The sequence below is a fragment of the Zootoca vivipara genome, chromosome 2 (assembly GCF_965207765.1).
Source record: "Zootoca vivipara chromosome 2, rZooViv2.hap1.1, whole genome shotgun sequence".
Lineage (NCBI taxonomy): Eukaryota > Metazoa > Chordata > Lepidosauria > Squamata > Lacertidae > Zootoca > Zootoca vivipara.
The window spans coordinates 60,921,733-60,927,835 of NC_142584.1; positions in this window are offsets into that span (position 1 = coordinate 60,921,733).

Consider the following 6,103-nt stretch of genomic DNA (forward strand, 5'->3'; position numbering starts at 1 on the left):
ATATATATATATATATATATATATATATATATATAAACACCTCGCTGGTGCTGTGGGTTAAACCACAGAGCCTAGGGCTTGCTGATCAGACGGTCGGCGGTTCGAATCCCTGCGGCGGGGTGAGCTCCCGTTGCTCGGTCCCAGCTCCTGCCAACCTAGCAGTTCGAAAGCACATCAAAGTGCAAGTAGATAAATAGGAACCGCTACAGCGGGAAGGTAAATGGCGTTTCCGTGTGCTGCTCTGGTTCTGCAGAAGCGGCTTTGTCATGCTGGCCACATGACCTGGAAGCTGTACGCCGGCTCCCTCAGCCAATAATGTGAAATGAGTGTGCAACCCCAGAGTCGGTCATGACTGGACCTAATGGTCAGGGGTCCCTTTACCTCTACCTTTACCTCATTCAGAACCTTTTCTCCTCAATCCACCAGGGGGACCTCTCCAGCTTCCTCCCATGCTGCTGCTTGCTTCTCCCATATTTTTTTTCTCAGAGGCAGGCCAATCCAGGAGGAGCCAAGGAAGGAGGGAGGGAGTGGGGTGCAGATGCCTGGCAAGGTTTTCATCGACTGGCGGTGTGTGTGTGTGTGTGTGTGTGTGTGTGTGTGTGTGTGTGTGTGTGGAGTGAGGGAAGGAGCCTGTCTGGTAGGCTGTTATTAGCTTGGACTCTGGGAGAGATGCAGACTGTGCTCAATCAGATGGAATGCGGCCCTTGTTCTGACTGCTGATGGAGATAGGGAGGGAGCCCTAGGATGTGAGGGAGCAACTGGTGAGCAGGTTACGTGATCGCTCTCATCCATTGTCTGCATTTCCTTTCCTCCATTCCTCAGTCAGCAGTGGGAGTGTGCATGGAGGGAGAGGAAGGGACAGATCTCCTATTCCGCTTTGTTTTTCTTTGTGACCCTCTTCAACATCCATGCCATTTTTTAAACTGGAGGGAACCCATGACGGCACGTGATTGAACTGTCGTGGACCCAGATGGAAGCAACTGAGGGGTTTCTCGAGGTAGAACTGAGGAGGGCTACTGTGGTCTGAGGAGATGGTCTCTAGCTAGGCTCCAACATTGCCCAGCAACCTGAACTAGCAACTACTACTTGCTACTACACCAGACTTCAATGTGTAGAGTTCAAGACTCGTTCACTGCACTCGTTCAATCCACGCCTGCCTTTTGTGTTTGCCTTTTCTAATGAACTTTGTAATGGCACCTCTTTATTTCTTTGTTTTAACATATAAGGCCTTATCTCTGTGGGCTGCACCTTATCTGAAAGCAGGTTACATGTAATAACAAAAGATGGTGTGCTTGTGAAGACAGCAGGGCTAAAAGTATGAGGGGGAAGATGGGGGGGCACTTTTCATAAAACGAACATCCTCTGACTTGCCCCCCTTTTAACCGAATTGTGCCTCATAGCCTTCTCAAAGCTGTGGGTGGTATCCAATTAAGTCACCCTCAAAGCAGATCTGTTGAAATGAATGGACTTAAGTTAGTCCACTGATTTCAGTGGGTCTTCTCTGAGTATGACCAACCTTGGATACCATCCAATAGCTTAGAAGGGAAATGGGCTTCCTCTACCCCCTCATGTAATTTGAGGTCTGGTAAACAGAAGAGTTTCTTACTAGCGTTAGCTCTTCAATAGTGTCCCACAATTTTTTATTCAGATCAAGAGGGGAAAGAACATATGGACCTTGTTCTGCTTTAGAGGTTATTTAGCATGCATGCATAGGTGCTCAGGAATCAGGTTAACTCCTAAATCAAGATGGATATTATATGTCACATCAATAATCAAATTAAGTCAACCTATACTGTCTTTATTGGAGGTTCTCAAATGGTGATCTGTGGCTCCATTCAGATAGTCTAGTGCAAGCACATCCAACAGGTAGATCGTGATCTACTGGTACCGGTAGATCACTTGATGTCTGTGGTAGATCACTGGTAGATCACTGGCTCCCCCCAAACAAGCTCAGCAACTTTGGCTCCCCTAAAAAAAAATCAACAGTGTTGGCCTGCACCCCCCAAAACAGGGTTTTCCTTCCTAAAAAAGCTCAACAACTTTGACCCGAATCCCAAAAAAGAGGGTAGATCACTGCCAGTTTTTAACTCTATGAGGTAGATCGCAGTGTCTTGGGTGTTGGCCACCCCTCTAGTGCATAGTCAAGAATATCTCTACTTGACCCTGTGTTTGATGCTTTTTCAGATTATTGCGATTGAGGCTCCCTTGGACCAAGGGCCTAGCCTAGGACCTGAGACATTCACAAAAAAATGTTAATGTGGTCTTTGGCCTGTGATTTCCACAATGCAGCCCAGGCTTTGATTATAAGGATGTTGCCTCTGAAGAAAAGAGGTTGTTAAAATGTGCATTGATATATGTGTGTCTGGCGGGGAGTGATCCACTGAGACCAGCAGCACTTTTTGAGTGGTCTGAGGGACAGAAACCCACTTTGAGAACCACTGACTGCATCTTAGGACCACTCAGTTGCAAAGAGATCGCCCTTAAAAACAGAACAGAATGGCAGTCCTACCTGTGAACATGGCTTAATTTCCCTCTGCTCAGCTTATCACTAAAATGATATCAGCTCCGTGGAGAGCGAAACGCTTTTGATTTGTAGAGCCTCGGAATGATAAACATACTGAAATGAGGGTTGTTGATATGCAAGCTATGTTGCAAATATGCAAGCTATGTTGCCCTGTCTCAGTATCCAGCCAATTCCCTGCAAGGGTCCATTGCACTCAACCCAGCCATATTATGGATGATGAATGTATTGGTGCTGTTGAAATACACCCCAAGCTGAAGAACACCACCTGTGCCCTTCCAATTCTGGAACAGATGTCATCCTGAGGCTTACAAATTACCATCCTAATTCTGCAGATACATAACTGTTGAAAAACATGGTGCGGTTTAGCTATAAGCAAGACTAGTGAGTTTTGTCTCTTCTACAATTCAGTTCAATTCTTACAGCACTAAATATTTGTTGCTGCCGTTGTCTGCCAGATATTAGACATATAGTATTGTACTAGCATAGCTTGAATTATAACAGCTGCAACATCTTTGGCTCATCTAAAAAACAGATGAGTCATCCGTAAGTGGGTCCCATATTTCCTGCTATTGTTTTGCTTCTACTCCACTCAGTTGTGTGCCATTGCTTGTACCGTATCTGGAGATGATAGCTCCTGGCACAATATCATCTCCGTATCTGGAGATGATAGCTCCTGGCACAATATCATTGGCAACCATAATATGATCTTCAGGATGGCTGAGTAATATAGGCAGTATCCCCTCATCCAAAATATTTAGTTGCTGATGCAGCAGCTTATTGATTCAGGACATTGATACAATCCCACAAACATTTCTGGATGAATGGTTTACTCATGGCTCACTGCTGGTTGAATTTTTGAGGTTCTAACAAGGGGTCCCATACTTGGATGAAGAGATGCCAGGAATGGCCCTAATGTTAGGCAAGGTAGAGCAGCCACCTCAGGCAACAATTTTGGTTGGGGTACCATGGAAAGGTAGCAAATTATCAATTATTTTGTGTATTGGATTTACAACTGGAGGAAGGAGGGGAATCATGAGGACTTTGGGGCTCAGTTTTGATCTGTCTCTGAGAGATGTGCAGTGCTGTGGTGTCAACCAGCCATTTTAATTTAAGCCTTATGCATTCTCTTCCTTAAGGTAAGGGGACCCCTGACCATTAGGTCCAGTCGTGACCGACTCTGGGGTTGTGGTGCCCATCTCGCGTTATTGGCCGAGGAGCCGGCGTACAGCTTCCAAGTCATGTGGGCAGCATGACAAAGCCGCTTCTGGCGGACCAGAGCTGCACACGGAAACGCTGTTTACCTTCCCGCTTGGAGTGGTACCTATTTATCTACTTGCACTTTGACGTGCTTTCAAACTGCATATATATTTACTCACAACTTAGCGAACCCCACCCCAAGTTCATAGTCTGTGGGAGTCCTACTCAGAGTAGACTCATTAAAACTAATGGACATGACTAACTTAGATAATAATAATAATAATAATAATAATAATAATAATAATAATAATACATTTTTATTTATACCCCGCCCTCCCCAGTCAAAAACCGGGCTCAGGGCGGCTGACACCAACAGAACCACAATAAAACATAAAAACAATTGATTAAAATACAGATTAAAATACAGATCTAATCTGAGTATAACTTACTTGGATCCAACTCCAAGTGTGGAAGCTCTCAAGAGTGAATTGATTCCTCAGAGACACCTAGGAAAGCCCTGGTGTTCAGAATGCAGCATACATAGAAAACTGGAGTTAATGTCGCTAGACGGAAATGAGCCCTGACAGTTTTATGCCCTCGACTAACGAGCAGTGGCATCATGGTTTCCTGCGGTCATGGGAGTTCTAAGCTAATGCTTTGGGATTTGCACTGCCCCAAATAACCAATCTCCTGTATTTATGACTTGGGGTTTGTTTTCCTTTCCAGGGCTGCTTAGCATGCACGAAAGCCCAAGGCTGGAGAACATGAGATGAAACCCTGTGTGAATTACAGGGTTTGTGTTTGCCCACCCTCCTGGAGTGACTTTTCATGACATAAGCGGCAAAGCAGGAAGCGCAAGAAAAGTTGTGCTTCCTGTTGCCATGACTGAAGTGGAACATGAGAGCCTCAGAAGAGCCCGGCTGCATCAGGCCAAAGGACCACCTAGTCCAGCAACATGTTCTCATGGTGGCCAACCAGATGCCTGTGGGAAGCCCGCGTTCCACTCATCTGCAATTCCCCGAAAATGCCTCTGACAGTGGAGGTAGAACATCATGGCTAGTAGACATTGGTAAATGCAACCTCATTGAATCCTCTTTTAAAGGCATCCAAGTTGCTGGCTATCACCACATCCACTGGAAGTGGATTGTAGGAAATTGCAGTCAAACATAACTATGCATGAGTGCTAGTTAGTGCATGAAGGGGTCAAAACAATAGAGCTGGATTACTAGACTCGGCTAGCTCCCACTCCTTCTTCTCCAATGAGAGAGGAAGTGAAGCCTTCCCTTCCTGGTCTCTCTCCACACCAAGAAGGATGTGTCTAAGCTTTGCTCCAAGCTTAGAGCAGGCATCCCCAAACTGCGGCCCTCCAGATGTTTTGGCCTACAATTCCCATGATCCCTAGCTAACAGGACCAGTGGTCAGGGATGATGGGAATTGTAGTCCAAAACATCTGGAGGGCCGAAGTTTGGGGATGCCTGGCTTAGAGCATGTGTTTGAAGCAATTTTTCTGTATCTTCTATCCAAGAGTATTCTGCCTGAGCTCTCTTTATTGCTGTTTGGATAAAGGCATGAATCTGACCTTTGGAATATTTCTTAAGTTAAGTATTTTAAACTTACTTAACAGTTTGTCGTCTGTTCATTGAAAACAGGGTATAAAGAGGGGGGCACTTTGCAAGCAGACTAAATATTTTGTGTTAATTTAACTATCACAGCTTCTCCCAAAGTGTCGTGGGAATAATATCTTGGTACAGGAGCAGAGAATTCTATGTCTGAAGTCTCTAGCCACCTAAGAAAAACAGTTCCCAGGGTTCATGGGTTACAGAAATCACTGTTTAACCAATTCAAATCCTGAATATAGATTATACATTAAGACATAACTTCCCAGGGCCTAAGATCTCACATTTATTCAACAGGACCGACATAGAACTGATTAATCTTCTAGCCCATCCATACTTCAGTGCCATGCTCACCTATAGATATATGTCTTTCTTTTTTACTAAATGTGTCAAATGATGAAATCTAGGATAAATAGCTTTTTTCAAACGGTAGACTGTGGCACAAGTTTTAGCTCCCAACAGATGGTTCGAAGTGACCCTCCTGAGGGTCACTAGTAATATACTGGAGAATACAGATTCATTTTTGATCTCACATAATGTGGTAGTTTCAAATAGCTACCTTCTTCTTTTTTTGAGAAAATTCCTCATTGCTCACACTGTGGCAACATTTTTGTACAACTAAGATGTACAGAGTTCATTCAGCAATAAAAGTGACTTCTCAGCTTATGAGACCTAACTATTTGTTGCTACTGAAAATGTTCTTATTAGGAGGATACTTCCCCTGAGTTTTTTCAGCCCAAATGCAAATGTTTGCACCTCCCTATGA